The sequence below is a fragment of the Somniosus microcephalus genome, chromosome 1 (genome assembly GCF_052327205.1).
Source record: "Somniosus microcephalus isolate GS21.2 chromosome 1, FLI_Smic_1.0, whole genome shotgun sequence".
Classification (NCBI taxonomy): domain Eukaryota; kingdom Metazoa; phylum Chordata; class Chondrichthyes; order Squaliformes; family Somniosidae; genus Somniosus; species Somniosus microcephalus.
Genome location: NC_140987.1, coordinates 26,744,695 through 26,761,699, shown reverse-complemented (window position 1 = coordinate 26,761,699; position 17,005 = coordinate 26,744,695).

Genomic DNA, 17,005 nt, shown 5'->3' with positions numbered 1-17,005 from the left:
AAGAGTGCTGCCCACTGAGTCACCGCTAACGCCCTGTTTTCCCCCTTGTCAGCCTTGCCGGAGTTGCGTGTGTGTTTGGCTATTAGTTGAGTGCGGGATCTGGACGCGGCTGTAATGTTTCATGGTCAAACAATCTGTGCACAGTTACCATTCACATACAAATAATGGCCACTTGGGTGAGGTATTGGAGGCCACTGGCAGCTGTGGGATCGTAGCCCAGCAAGGGAGTTGACCACTTTAGAAGAGAACAGGAAGGAAAATTGTCACGGTGGGGTGGGAAAGCAGGGTGAACTCCCAAGGACAGGAGTGGAGTTGAGTTATGGTTCCTGCGGCCAATTGGGCTTTCACGTAGATAATATGGGGTCGATTTTAGTTCTGGTGTGGGGAATTGGCGGTTTCCCCGAATTTAGTGATTCCGACACGATTGTAAATGGGTCTGTGAGATTGATGCAAATTTAACACAATTGGCCAATTGATTTCCAGCGTGTGGGAAGCCTTGGCAATTGAGTATTTCCAGTCAGAAAGTCGCAGAATATGACGTCACCATTGCTGCTGCTTTTAAGGTCCACAGCAAGCCTTGCTTCCTCTGCAGGCTTCCAACCTTCAACATTAAGATGGCACAGGAGCCTGCAGGCGGAACGGCCAGCGGGAGGGCCAGATCTGCGCCCAAATTTATGAGGCTTCACTACAGGCATTATTGGATGGTGCTAGGGCCCACAGGGAGGTCCTCTTCCCTTCTTCAGGGAGGAAGAGGCTGCCCAGCCAGACCAAGGCTGTGTGGCTAGAGGTGGCAGGTCAAGTCAACTCCTTGGGGCTAACACACAGAACATGGTTGCAGTGCAGGAAAAGATTCCATGACCACCTTCGCACTGGAAAAGTAAGTACTGTATAATGTTTCCATCACCCTCAATCTGATCCCCATTGCCTTTCCTCACCAGCACTCAGCTTTAGCAATCTTTTCCTGCACATCCCACTAGACACTCACATCCATGCACCCTTACCCATTCCCTCTCTCTGTGCTCACATTCACAGAACGATACCACCATGCAGCCCTCTCACTCTGATGCTTTGAACACAACTGACTACAGGGAGGGCCCTTGGTATTGCAACCTCACTCCATCTTTGTCTCCTTCTAAGTATCTATGCTATGCAATCTCTGCACTCCTTCATTCTCACTCAACCTCCACTTGTCTCCCTCATTGCAGGAAAAGAGAGCTCACAGCAGGAGAGAGCGAGCCAGGACAGGAGGAGGGCCGCCCTCATTAGCCCAGCTCACCACCTGGGAGGAAGGCGTCCTGGAGATTGCCGGGGCTGACTGAGATGTGGACGTTGGGGAAGGACAGGCAGGAGCATCCCCGCAAGCTGGTGACAGAATAGTTTCCCATCTCATTGGCATTGCATGAGTCGCTGATAATGATTCTGAAGCTACATCATACGGACTTATGATCATCTGCAAAATGCAATGTGCATGTAACCTTGCCATCACATCTCTAACTTTTTCCTTGACTACCCCACAGGACCATCGAGAGCCCCCGTCCCCACGGTGCAGGAGGAAGAGCCTGAGCAGCAGGATTCCTCAGAGGAATCTGCAATCTCTGAGGGCGCAGCGTCATCAGAAATAAGCGCACCCAGCACCAGCGCAGACATTCACACCTTGGTGGGACCTTAAGGACATAGAGTAGAGTTGTCACCTGGCGTATCACAAGTGAGCATCAGCAGATTGTGGAGACAGGGACAGCAGTGGAGAGTCCTCGTCGGAGGGCGCAGGACTCTGCCAGCTCGGCTCAGCTGCATGTCGACCCTCTGCCTCTGGGTCTATCCGTAAGATCAGAGGTGATGGAACTCCAGGCACAGATGCAGGAGTCTCTGGCAGGTTTTGTCTCTAGGGTCGCTGCGAGTGTGGAGCGAATGGAGGAGTCCATTGCGAACATGAGCAGAGCCTTTGTGGAGTCATTGGCGCATCAACACGGAAAGGATGGCTACCTACGTGGGAATGATTGCTGCCTCCGTGGTAAGGCTGGTTACGGTAGAGGAGAGGAGGGCTACAGCCATGGAGGTGGTTAGTCGCCAGGGTATGGAAAACATGGTGAGTGTTCAGAATAGAATGACATCTCTTGAGGAGCGATGGGCATCTATTGAACAGAGAAACCAGACCTTCATGGAAGTCCTTCTGAGTAGGACTGCCATTGCAGATACGGGTCCCCATGGCCCTCCTGATGTGCAGCAAGGTGCTCTCAAGCCACTTGAAGGCACTGAGGGGGACCTGACCCATGAGAGGGAGGTTGGTGGCAGCCCTCAAGGAAGTGGGGGCTCCTCTTCAAGCGCACACACTTCCATGCCACTGCAGAGCCCTCAGTCAGAGCCCCGCCGGAGTACACACCCAACAGAGATAGAGGTCTCAACCCCTGCACAGCCGCAGGAGCAGCAGACTGCTGGCAAGCCCTCACAGGCTCGCCATCCCAGAGGACGCCCGCCAAAGGTGTCGAGACAGGAGCAGCAGGAAAGTGAGCAAGGGGCCTCCACATCTGCTGAAGCCACAGGGGAACCACTACGTAGGAGCACGCTAAGAGGAAAATAAAGCACTTGGGTGAAATGTGTTTATTTTAAAAATGCCATCAGTTAGTTATTGTAAATAACATTTCTGATGGCAACTTCTGCAGTTGTGGCGTGTGTCATTTCGCGAATGGGGCTGGAGGTCCTCTAATGCCAAGAGGGGAAGGAAAAAAAGGCCTCGCATGCTTCTGGTATATGCCTCAGTTGAGGAAGCGCTGAGTGAGGGTGGCAAGAGGGGTCTTGCAGGAGGTCACACTGGAGATGGGTGTCGGGCTCCAAACTTCCACAGCTGTGGTTGTGCCTTCTAAAAGTTCCTCCAGACCTGAGACAACAAAGTCCTGCCACCTGCAAATGATGACTGATCAAATATCCTCTTTAATGTTGGACCTGCAGCTGATAGTCAACAAGCCAACGGATCATCCTCCGCCATTTCCGCTACCTCCAACGTGATCCCACCACCAAACACATCTTCCCCTCACCTCCCCTTTCAGCATTCCAAAGGGACCGCTCCCTCCGTGACACCCTGGTCCACTCCTCAATCACCCCAACAGCCCATCTCCTTCACCTGGCACCTTCCCGTGCAAGCGCAGGAGCTGCAACACATGCCCTTTTACCTCCTCCCTTCCCACTGTCCAGGGCCCCAAACACCCCTTCCACGTGAAACAGCGATTTACTTGTACTTCTTGCAATTTAATATACTGTATTCGCTGTTCACGATGCGGTCTCCTCTACATTAGGGAGACCAAACGCAGATTGGGCGACCGCTTTGCGGAACACCTCCGTTGAGTCCGTAAGGGTGACCCTGAGCTTCCGGTCGCCTGTCACTTTAATTCACCGCTTCACTCCCACTCTGATCTCTCTGTCCTCGGGCTATTGCATTGTTCCAATGAAGCTCAACATAAGCTCGAGGAACAGCACCTCATCTTTTGATTGGGCACTTTGCAGCCTGCCGGACTCAACATTGAGTTCAACAATTTCAGATAATTATCCCTGCCCCCATTTTTCATGCAGTATGATTTTTGCCATTCCCATTTGCAACATTTTGGCACAGAAATTCGGGTCGGAGGCTTGCCGCGGGTGTAAGCCCCCAACCTGCACTTAGCTTGCGCGCCGGCCGTTGAGCTGTAGGGCCCCGTGGAATTCCGATCCGGGGCCTGGTCCAGCTGCTGGCGCGCAGTGCTTGCGTATCCCAGGGGCGCAGTTAGTTCAATGCGTCCCCTGGGATCACATGGGCCATGGACAGCCAATCGGAGCAGGGAATGCTCCATAAGTCTGACAGGAAGACCTGTCAAAACTTATAAATACTACGGCCCCAAAATAGCACTAAATCTTCAAATAAATTTTTTAAAAACATCACATTTTTTAAATAAACTATAAATTACATGAAATAACTATTTTAAACAATAATTTAAATTTTTGGAAAAAATAATTTTATATTCTAACGGGGCTAAAAATAAACTTACCTTGCTTTAAAGTATTTAAAAATAATAAACCTGTGGAAAAAAGTTTTAATTTTAATTAATTCACCACTTACCTTGTAAAAAGCAGGCCTTACGCCTGCTTTTTATATTTCTAAATTCTGCAGGCTTACCCTCACGGAAAAACCTGTATATAAAAAAAAAACTAAGTTTGATGTGCATGCGCAGCCTTCCCCGCGCACGCGTTCGACCTCTGAACCCCTTCGTTCAGAGGAACGGAAGTGCCGGTTTCCCGCGCATGCGTAGTGCATGCAGGAAACCGGCACTTCCATCGGGCCTACGGGTGAGTACTCACCCGTGGAGACCTGAATTTCTGGGCCATTGTTCTTTCTATTCCTTCCTCCCCTCCTAACCCCCTCCGCCCCCCCCCTGTCTCTGCACCTGCTTAACATCTGTTTCATCTCCAGCTTTTTCCAGTTCTGGTGAAGGGTCCCAGACCTGAAACGTTAACTCTGTTTCTCTCTCCACGGATGCTGCCTGGCCTGCTGAGTATTTCCAGCATTTTCTATTGTTATTTCAGATTTCCAGCATCCGCAGTATTTTGCTATTAAACAGGCAAGGGCCTGTTAAAATGGGATTATAAAGGCCAATCAGTGCTCTTTAAGGGCTATAAAGACCAGTCCCGCCTGTTGCAGGCAGGACTGATTCAGGTCAATCAGACACACCTAGGTTAAAATGGCGTGGAGGCGGGAACCAGACGGGGGAGGGGGTGGAGGTCGTGACCCCTAGGTTTTGCGATTTTTAACCCCCGCACGCCTAAAAGCCCGCCTCACGGCCCAATGAAAATCGAGGCCTATATCTCCAGAATTTAAAAATAATTGAAGACTCAAAACTTTTTAAACGAGCATTTCGAAATTTAGCCCTAGTGTCTTTGTTCCCCCGATTCTAAATATTAATCTTTTAAACTCTTGACGTGTAATGTGGCATCCTTTCTTTCAAAAACAACAACTTGCATTTATATAGCGCCTTTAATGTAGTAAAATGTCCCAAAGTGCTTCACAGGAGAGTTATCGAACAAAATTTGACACCGAGACACCTAAGGAGATATTGGGACAAGTGACCAAAAGCTTGATCAAGGAGGTAGGTTTTAAGGAGTGTCTTGCAGGAGGAGAGGGGGATTTAGGGATACACCTCCTCCTTTGCTGGTGTACTGATGCAATTCGACATGATAAACATGTCTGGTGAAACTTTCCGTATCTTAAAATATGGGCTGCACCGCACTGCTGGGTTCCCCAGGAGATGTGGCACTCGAGACAGCAGAGATTCTGCGGGGGCTTGACCGGGTAGATGCAGGGAGGATGTTTCCCCTCGTGGGGGAATCTAGAACTCGGGGGGCATAGTTTCACAATAAGGGGTCGCCCATTTAAGACCGAGAGGAGGAGGAATTTCTTCTCTGAGGGTCATGAATCTTTGGAATTCTCTACCCCAGAGAGCTGTGGAGGCGGAGTCATTGAATATATTCACGGCAGAGATAGACGGACATTTGAGCTACAGGGGAGTCGAGGGTTATGGGGAGCAGGCGGGAAAGTGGAGTTGAGGTCAAGATCAACCTGTCATCCCGGATCCTCTCTAACTTTTACCGCTGCACAATAGAGAGCATCCTGACGAACTGTATCACAGTATGGTATAGCAGCTGTACCTCTTATGACCGGAAAGCCCTGCAGCGGGTCGTCAAAACTGCCCAACGCATTACCGGCACCCGGCTACCGACCATTGAGAACATCTACCAGAAACGCTGTCTACGGAGGTTATTGACCATCATCAAAGACCCTACCCACCCCAGCCACAGTTTGTTCGCCCCCCTGCGATCTGGGAGACGCTACAGATGCATTCGCACCCGCACGACCAGATTTAGGAACAGCTGCTTTCCCAGGGCTGTCATCCTACTGAACTCTGCTAATAAACTCTAAAGCCTGCACATCTGCCAATGCACTTTATTATGTTTATGTTTATGTTACAAGCCAAATGTATGTTAAATGTCTTAATCAAAATGTACACTCTCGGGAGCCGCAAGCTTACATTTCGTTGTACTGCACTTGTGCACTAACAATGACAATAAAGTTGATTATTATCAGAACAGCCATGATCTTATTGAATGGCGGAGCAGGCTCAAGGGGTCAAATGGCCTACTCCTGCTCCTATTTCTTACGTTCTTAGTGCAGATCCTTGTTCTGCTTGACCTAAATTTTGGTCAGTCCCAGAATAAATGTGGCATTGTCCTTTTTTAGACCCATCGCTGTGAAGCAAAGAATCTCGCTCTCCCTAACTTGATGCAGAATCTCCTCATTATTTTAAGGTGTATCATCTGGGGATGGGTGTTAACACACAACTCTTAAACCTGAGCAAATATCCATCCAACAAATGACACTAATCTCCACCCCCAGGTATGTAGCTCATACCGTTTGCTTTCTGTGGCATAGGGCATTCTAGTCACGTGATTTCTGACCTCATTTTATGCGGTGTCTGTGATTTACAATTTGGGGAAAAAAATCACGCCCTGCCATACCTAAATTATCAGGTGTCGAGCAAAATCAAGAGTACATGGCTAGAGGTCTTGGAGCACTGCTTACGCCATGGAGCCGAGGTTGTGCCAATAAAAGGAATCATGCTCCGAGTCTGATACAGCAACAGAACAGCAGGAAGAAAATTGCTGTTTGTAAAAGAACAAGGAGACGTGATCACCTGAGGCTACTGAGAAGTGACTGTAACATATGCAGACTGGCCCACACAGTCTGTCTTTCGAATTCTGCTTTTTATAATTGGGCTGAGAGATTTAGGGTGGCCAGACATCCCGTGACAGATTCTGCACTTGCTGCATTTCGTGTTCTCTGATTGCTTCAAAATAGTCCCGCAGCCAGTGAAAATGTGGTCGTGACAGGCGCCGGATAAATGTTGCTGAAGAAGCCTTGGCGCGTCGCTGCAGTGTAGGTGGTATATCTGGGAGTCTGCTCAACAGCTGTCGAGCTTGTACTGAGTTAAAGTGTTCCAATCAAAAGTGCTCGAGGCTCAACACAGTTTGACTTCATTGGCAGAGTATTCACACGGTACTTGACTTCCTTTCCCTGCCTTTACTTAGGGAACTGGCTCATTGAATTACATCTCAAAATCAACTTTCATTCCCAACGTGCTCTTCATGTACAGTAGGACATCTCAAAAGTGTTTTACAGAAGAGTAGGGAAAAAAGTAGACATACAAACATAGGAACAGGGGCCTTTCAGCCCCTCGAGCCTGTTCCACCGTTCAATGAGATCACGGCTGAGCTGCGACCTAACTCCATTTACCCGCCTTTACCCCATATCCCTTAATACATTTGGTAAACAAAAAGCTTATCAATCTCGGACTTAAAATTAACAATTGATCTTGCACAGCGGACCTGAGTGGGAGCAGGAGCAGGGGCAGCAACATAAAGAGCGGGAGAGGAGAAGGCCCAAGACACCGTGGACCTGAGCAGGAGCAGCAACATAAAGAGCGGGAGAGGAGAAGGCCCAAGACACCGTGGACCTGAGCAGGAGCAGCAACATAAAGAGCGGGAGAGGAGAAGGCCCAAGACACAGCAGACCTGAGCGGGAGCAGCGGCAGCAACATAAAGAGCGGGAGAGGAGAAGGCCCAGGACACTGCGGACCTGAGCGGGAGCAGGAGCAGGGGCAGCAACATAAAGAGCGGGAGAGGAGAAGGCCACGGACCGGAGCGGGAGCGGTGGCAGCATAAAGAGCGGGAGGGGAGAAGGCCACCGCGGACCTGAGCGTTGATTTAAAAAACAAAAAAAGAGTGATGTCACAGGACAGCAGGAACTATAACTATTACATTATTAAATATTAACTTAACTAGATAAACTAATTAATTAATAATCGTTTGATTAAAAACGAACTAATTAAATAAACAAATAAATAAAAAAGTCTAGAGCTGGCAGGGCAGGCTATGTGTCGGGACTGCAGTATGTGGGAGTTTGTGGACAGAGAGGCTGTCCCGAATTCCCACATCTGCAGGATTTCGGAATCCGGGGCAGTCACTTCGGCTCAGAGTCATTGAGCTGACGTGCGAGTTCGAGACACTCCGAAACATAAGGGACGGGGAGGAATTTCTGGACAGTTTTATCCAGAATACAGTCACACCCCAGAGGAAAGCACAGGTTCAAGAAAGGGAGGGTGTGACTGTTAGGGCACCGGTGGTAGCAGGGACTTGGGAGAGGTTGAGCAGGAGGTCTCGCAGACACTGGTCCTGTCCAACATGTATGATGTATTCGCTCCCTACAAGGAGAAAGACTGCGGGGAGGACAGCCACAATGTAGACCAAGGCACCATGGCTCAAAAGGCTATCCAAGATGGGGGAAGAGCAGAATAGAAATGTGGTAGTGACAGGGGACTCGGTAATTAGGGGGATAGATAGCATCCTCTGCAGCCAAAACGAGAATCCCCAAGGGTATGTTGCCTACCCGGTGCCAGGGTAAGGGATATCTCATGCCGGGTGGAGAGGAACTTGGAAAGGGAGGGGGCAAATCCAGTTGTCGTTGTCCATGTTGGAACAAACGACGTAGATAGGGACAGGGAGGAGGTCCTGCTGAGGGAGTATCAGGAGTTAGGAGCTAAATTAAAAAGCAGGACCTCGAGGGTAATAAGCTCTGGATTATTGCCTGAGCCACATGCAAATTGGCATAGAAACTGTCAGATCAGGAGAATTAACACGTGGCTAAAGGGATGGTGTCGGAAAGAGGGGTTCCTTTTCATGGGACACTGGCCACCAGTACTGGGATAGAAAGGAGCTGTACCGATGGGTTGGGCTCCGTCTGAACTGGAATGGGACCCGTGTCCTAGTGGAAAGGGTAAATAGGGAGGTGACAAAGGCTTTAAACTAGTAAGACGGGGGGAGGGATCTACAAGAAATGAAACCAGTGTAAATATAAACAAAACAGGAAAGAAGAGATTAGGAAAGAGTAAAGTAAGGGAAGACACTGATGGTCAGGGAATAAATAGAGGTAAAGAACAGGAGTTTAAAAAGATGGTTAAAAATAAAGTGAGAAGAACTGCTATTCAAAATGAGTTAAACTTTCTGTACAGCAATGCACACAGTGTCCGCAATAAAACGGGAGCTGGAGGCAATCATGCGTTGCGAGGAACCAGACATAGTAGGGATTACTGAGACATGGCTACAGAAAAATCAGGACTGGGAATTAAACATTGCAGGGTATAACATATTTAGAGAAGATAGAGAGGGAAAAAGGCGAGGTGGAGCAGCTGTACTTATTACGGATAACATAATTGCAGTAGAAAAAAGTAAAGCAGCTATCGGCAAAATAGAAATAGAATCCATGTGGACAGAGGTAAAAGATAATAAAGGATCAATAACACTAATAGGGGTAGTCTACAGACCACCTAATAGTGGAAGGGAGGTGGAGGAAGAAATATGCAAACAAATTAGGGAAATAAATTAAAAAAATAGAATAATAATCATGGGGGATTTCAACTACCCAGATATTAATTGGACAGAAGAGGTAGGTAAAGGGGATAAGGGAATGGGGTTCCTACAATGTGTACAGGACTCTTTTCTAACCCAATATGTAAAAAGCCCAACAAGGGAGGATTCGCTGTTGGATCTAGTAATGGGGAATGAACCAGAGCAGATAAGAGAAGTAAAAATAGGGAAACATCCAGGCAATAGTGATCATAATATAATACGCTTTATGATAACTGAGAAAGATATAAGCATGACAAAGACCATGGTAACAGATTGGAGAAAATCTGATTTTAAGGCGCTGAGAATAGAACATGGGAAAATAAAATGGGCAACAATATTGGCAAACAGTGATGTAGAACAGCAATGGGAAACATTTAAATTGGTGTTCAACAGAGTCCAGGAAAAATATATTCCAATAAAAAAGAACAAGCTAAACACTAATGAGACACAATGGATGAATAAAGCCATAAGGGAACAATTGAGGTTAAGGAAAGAGGCATACATTAAGTACATAGACAGCAGGGGAGAGCATGATAAGGGAGAATACAAAGAGATTAGGAGAGAAGTAAAAAAAACAATTAGGAAGGCAAAGAGGATAAAACCCCTGGTCCGGATGGATTACATCCACGCATTTTAGAAGAATCTAGGGAAGAGATAGCAGAGGCATTACTACACATATTTAGTAATTCGTTAGAAAAAGGTGTAGTGCCAGAGGACTGGCGGATAGCTAACGTAGTACCTCTATTTAAGAAGGGAGATTGAACACTTCCAAGGAACTATAGGCCAGTCAGCTTAACACCGGTGCTAGGAAAAATAATGGAATCCTTACAAAAGGAGAGAATAGAAGAACATCTAGAAACCAAAAATATGATAACAGTTACCATGGATTTCAAAAGGGAAATTCTTGCTTGACCAACCTAATTGTATTATTGAAGAGATAACAGAGTAGACAAGGGTAATGCAGTAGATGTAATTTATCTGGATTTTCAAAAGGCCTTCGATAAGGTACCCCATAATAGGCTAATGAATAAGGTCAGTGAATGCGGGGTCAGGGGACAAGTAGCAGAATGGATAGCCAGCTGGCTTCAAGACAGAAAGCAGAGAGTAGGGGTAAAGGGTAGCTATTCACAGTGGCAGAAGGTGGGTAGTGGTGTTCCACAAGGATCAGTGCTGGGACCACTGCTGTTCACAATTTATATTAACGATTTAGACTTTGGAATTCAAAACACAATTTCTAAATTTTTGGATGACATCCAATTGTGGGGGATAGTCAATACTGAGGAGGACTGCAACAAATTGCAAGACATTAATAAACTTGCAAAATGGGAATATAATTGGCAAATGAAATTCAACACAGATAAATGTGAGGTATTACATTGTGGTAAGAAAAATAGGGAGGTCACGTATTACTTAGAAAATAAGAATCTAAATGGGGTAGAGGAACAAAGGGATCTCGGAGTACAAATACACAAATCACTAAAAGTATCGACACAGGTTAACAAGGCCATGAAAAAAAGCAAACCAAGCACTAGGGTTTATTTCTAGAGGGATAGAATTGAAAAGTAGTGAAGTTATGTTAAATTTGTATCAAACCTTGGTTAGACCACGCTTGGAGTACTGCGTACAATTCTGGTTGCCATATTATAAAAAGGATATAGAAGTACTGGAGAGGCTGCAGAGAAGATTTACAAGGATGATACCAGAAATGCGAGGGTACACCTATCAGGAAAGGAGGAATAGGCTGGGTCTCCTTTCTCTTGAAAAAAGAAGGCTGAGGGGTAACCTAATGGAGGTCTTTAAAATTATGAAAGGTTTTGATGATAGGTACAGAGAGAGTGCGTCCACTTGTGGGGAAGAGCATAACTAGAGGCCATCAATATTAGATAGTCACCAAGAAATCCAATAGGGAATTCAGAAGAAACTTCTTTACCCAAAAAGTGGTGAGAATGTGGAACTCGCTACCACAGGGAGTGGTTGAAGCGAATAGTATAAATGCATTTAAGGGGCAGTTAGATAAGCATAGAAACATAGAAGATAGGAGCAGGAGTAGGCCATTCGGGCCCCTCAAGCCTGCTCCGCCATTCAATGCGATCATGGCTGATCATCCAAATTCAGTACTCTGTCCCTGCCTTCTCCCCACATCCCTTGATCCCCTTAGCCTTAAGAAATATATCTAACTCCTTCTTGAATATATTTAATGAATTGGCCTCAACTGCCTTCTGTGGTAGAGAATTCCACAGGTTCACTACTCTTTGGGTGAAGAAATTCCTCCTCATCTCAGTCCTAAATGGCTTACCCCTTATCCTTAGACTGTGACCCCTGGTTCTGGACTCCCCCGCCATCGGGAACAGCCTTCCTGCATCTAGTCTGTCTAGTCCTGTTAGAATTTTATAAGTTTCAATGAGATCCCCTCTCATTCTTCTAACCTCTAGCGAATATAAGCCTAATTGACCCAATCTCTCTTCATACGTCATTCCTGCCATCCCAGGTATCAGTCTGGTGAATCTTCACTGCACTCCCTCCATGGTAAGAACATCCTTCCTCAGATAAGGCGACCAAAATTGCAACAATACTCAAGGTGTGGTCTCATCAAGGCCCTGTACAACTGCAGCAAGACATCCTTGCTCCTGTACTCGAATCCGTTCGCTATGAAGGCCAGCATACCATTTGCCTTCTTAACCACCTGCTCCACCTGAATGCTTACCTTCAGCGACTGGTGCACAAGGACACCCAGGTCTCGTTGCACTTCCCCTTTTCCCAATCTATTGCCGTTCAGATAATAATCTGCATTCCTGTTTTTGCCACCAAAGTGGATAACTGCATTTATCCACATTATACTGCATCTGCCATGCATCTGCCCAATCACCCAACTTGTCCAAATCGTACTGGAGTTTCTCTGCGTCCTCCTCACAGCACACACGCCCACCCAGCTTTGTGTCGTGGGGGAGAAGGGAATAGAGTTATGCTGATAGAGTTAGATGAGGAAAGACGGGAGGAGGCTCGAGTGGAGCATAAACACCGGCATGGACTGGTTGGGCTGAATGGCCTGTTTCTGTGTCATATATCCGATGGAATCCTATACAATTGCCGTTTGCGGAAGAGAGTTCCAAACTTCTACCACCCTTTGTGTGTAGAAGTGTTTCCTAATTTCACTCCTGAAAGGTCTGGCTCTAATTTTTAGATTATGCCCCTAGTCCTAGAATCCCCAACCAGCGGAAATAGTTTCTCACAGACTCCCACAGCTACCTGGACTACACTTCCTCCCACCCCACTTTCTGTAAGGACTCTATTCCATTCTCCCAGTTTCTCCGTCTCCGCTACGTCTGTTCTGACGATGCCATCTTGCACACCAGTGCTTCCAACATGTCTTCCTTTTTCCTCAACCGAGGATTCCCCTCTACTGTGGTTGACACGGCCCTTGACCATGTCCGTTCCATTTCCCGCACTTCTGCCTTCACCCCTGCCCCTCCCTCCCGGAACCACGATAGGGTTCCCATTTTCCTCATCTTTCACCCCACCAGCCTTCACATTCAACGGATCATCCTCCGCCATTTCCGCCACCTCCAACGTGATCCCACCACCAAACACATCTTCCCCTCACCTCCCCTTTCATCATTCCGAAGGGACCATTTCCTCCGCGACACCCTGGTCCACTCCTCAATCACCCCCAACAGCCCTGCTCCTTCACCTGGCACCTTCCCGTGCAAGCGCAGGAGATGCAACACATGCCCTTTTACCACCTCCATTCCCACTGTCCAGGGCCCCAAACACCCCTTCCAGGTGAAACAGCGATTTACTTGTACTTCTTGCAATTTAGTATACTGTATTCGCTGCTCACGATGCGGTCTCCTCTACATTGGGGAGACCAAACGCAGATTGGGTGACCGCTTTGCGGAACACCTCCGTTCAGTCCGTAAGGGTGACCCTGAGCTTCCGGTCGCCTGTCACTTTAATTCTCTGCTTCACTCCCACTCTGATCTCTCTCTCCTCGGCCTATTACATTGTTCCAACGAAGCTCAACGTAAGCTCGAGGAACAGCACCTCATCTTTCGATTGGGCACTTTACAGCCTTCCGGACTCAATATCGAGTTCAACAATTTCAGATAATAATCCCTGCCCCCATTTTTCATGCTGTATGATTTTGCCATTCCCATTTGCAACATTTTCACAGTATGTTCTTTCAATTCCTTCCTCCCTTCCTAACCCCCCCCCCCCCACCCCTGTCTCTGCACCTGCTTAATATCTGTTACATCTCCAGCTTTTTCCAGTTCTGATGAAGGTCCCAGACCTGAAACGTTAACTCAGTTTCTCTCTCCACGGATGCTGCCTGGCCTGCTGAGTATTTCCAGCATTTTCTGTTGTTATTTCAGATTTCCAGCATCCGCAGTATTTTGCTATTGAAATAGTTTCTCTCTATCTACCCTGTCTGTTCCCCTTAATATCTTGAAAACTTTGATCAGATCACCCCTTAATCTTTTAAATTCTAGGGAATAAAACCCTAATTTTTCTAATCACTCCTTATAAATTAACCCTTGAAGTCCAGGTATCATTCTGGTTAACGTACGCTGCACTCCCTCCAAGGGCAATATATCTTTCGTAAGACACTGAGCAGAAGAGAAAGGGAAAGAAGTTAGTGGGTAGAGCTGAAAGCATGGTGAAAGAGGAGGGTTCAGACACCATGTCAGGCACCATCTACAAGATGCACTGCAGCAACTCGCCAAGGCTTCTTCAACAGCACCTCCCAAACCCACGACCTCTACAGCACAATGACTGCCAGGACAGCTGCTGATGGTGGAACAGAGGGTTTGAGCGTGAGTGGAAGGGCAAGTGTGCATGCAGGAAAAACATGAATGGACCAGATCACTGCGTGAGGACACTGAGGGATGTGAACCCCAAAGTAAATTCACTGGGCATAGGGAGCCAGTGAAGGTTGGCAGGGAAAGAATGTTGGGGGTTACTAGCCTTTGTGCAGGTGAGGACACAGACGCAAGAATTATAATCTATGGACAGTGGAGGTGGGGAGACCAACTCAGAGAGCATTGAGAAGATTCAAACTATTGATCTGTCAAACCCTCTGATGTGTGGTATGGCATCCTTTCTTCCAGAAACAACAACTACTTGCGTTTATATGGTGCCTTTAACGTAGTAAAACGTCCCAAAGCGCTGCACAAGAGCGTTCGCAAACAAAATTTGACACCGAGCCACGTAAGGAAATATTAGGACAGGTGTCCTAAAACTTAGTCGAAGAGGTAGGTTTTAAGGAACATCTTTAAGGAGGAGAGAGACGGAATGGTTTAGGGAGGGAATTCCAGAGCTTTGGGCTGTATGATTCTGGCACTAGATAACTTCACAGAATCACAGAAACCCCACAGTGCAGATAGAGGCCATTTCAGCCCATCGAGCCTGCACCGACACATATCCCACCCGATCCCCGTAACCCCTACACCAACACATATCCCACCCTATCCCCGTAACCCCACGTATTTAATCCCCCTAACACTAAGCAACTTAGACCATGAGAAGCTGTTTCACCATGTCCACGACAGCAGATGCAGAGACCACGACCTGCGTTTGAAGTTGGGAGTGAGTAATCTGTGGAAGCAATATTTCATCGAGCAAGTTGTAAGTCTATGGAACAGTCACCCTCGGGCAGTGTTCTTCAATACGTTAGCCACTCGGCACATGTGGCTAATTGGGAATTCACATATGGCTAATGGTATTTCTGATTAAATAAAGAATGAGCAATAGACACTGTCATTGGGCATGTGATCTCAAAACTCATTCGCATGAACTTCTACCTTTTTGGCTGTTTGTTGGTAAAAAAATTTTTTATTCGTTCATGGGATGTGGGCGTCGCTGGCAAGGCCAGCATTTATTGCCCATCCCTAGATGCCCTTGATCAGATGAAAAGCAGAGTGCGCGCGTGTTTGTTGATCATCAGTTCTTTACTTTCTTGGTTACTGAAAGGTGGTAGATGCTAAGTCGAGTACATTTACTTGCATCCTGTGAATGTACCTAAGGCGTTTTCTACTAAAATGAGTGTACGTGGTTAAAACGTTGTCGCCATAGCCACGCCTGTGGCTAGTCAGCAATTTCTATTGGACAACCAGGGAGACCCTTAGGCAGACGGTCGAAGCAAATGGTGTTGAATCATTCAAATGCAAATAGACCAGGAATGTAAAAAATAAATGTCACAATTGCCTGGTTCTCTGGTTAGTAAAGAGAAACCCAGACCCTCATTTTGCAGTTTCATATTTAGCTTCTTACAGAATCATATATTGTACGTTTATTTATTTTTCCACAGTGATTAGTTGCCTTTAATCGGAGCTGTCGACAACAGGCAAATGTTAGCAACGCACAAAGAGCAAAGACAGAGATTCCCCTGAATCACTTCAGCAAATGCGTGCCGATATATTAGATATACGACGCCGCTAATCCGAGCACTGGTAGTAATACACTGTTCAGTCGCTTTGAAATGAGCATTTTCCCAAGGCTGTGTACAATGGATTGGTCAGACCACATTTAGAATATTGATTTCAGTCTTGGGCAACTTGCCACGCACACACAAATAAAACCTCGTTACTTGCATTGGAGAAGAGCAGCGAGACTGATCTCCAGTGTAAAGGGATGAGCTGTGAGGCAAAGTTGAAAGAAACTGCCCAGCCCAGAAAGAAGGAGACCTCGTCAAAGCACACAAATCATTGGATGCGGTAAATCCAGATTAATACTACAAAATAGGCCCAAACGATATAAATGGAAATAGGTAGGAAGTAAATTTAGAATAGATATCAGTAAAACAAAGGGATAAATGTTCGGAGTAATCGCGGCAAAACGTTGGAGCTATTCAGAACACAATTGGATAACGTGCTGAGTATGTTAAGCTATCAGAGGGGGTGGGTTTTGATGGGCTGAAGGGCTTCTTTTCGTTCCTGATTAACATGTTCTTGCTAATTTGGGCATTAAAAAAAAATTAAAGCCAACAACAACTTCCTGTTGAGTAAAGAAAGGTGCATCCGAACACACGACAAGCCAGCTGAAAAAAAGTAGTGCATTTGCTTCTGCTGCTACCTCCCCTTCCTTTCTTACATGGTGACAACCCCCCACCCCAAACCCCCACCCCCAGACCCCACTCCCAGACCCCACCCCCAGACCCCACCCCAAACCCCCACCCCCACTCCCCGTCCCCACTCCCAGACCCCACCCCAAACTCCCAGACCCCCACTCCCCGTCCCCACTCCCAGACCCCACCCCAAACTCCCAGACCCCCACTCCCCGTCCCCACTCCCAGACCCCACCCCAAACCCCCAGACCCCCACTCCCAGACCCCACCCCAAACCCCCACCCCCACCCCAAACTCCCACCCCATCCCAAACCCCACCCAAACCCCCCCACCCCCAGACCCCACCCCAAACACCCCCACCCACTCCACCACCCCAAACTCCCACCCCCATCCCAAACCCCACCACCCCCCAACTCTACCCCAAACCCCCCCACCCCAAACCCCCACCCCACCCCCAGACCC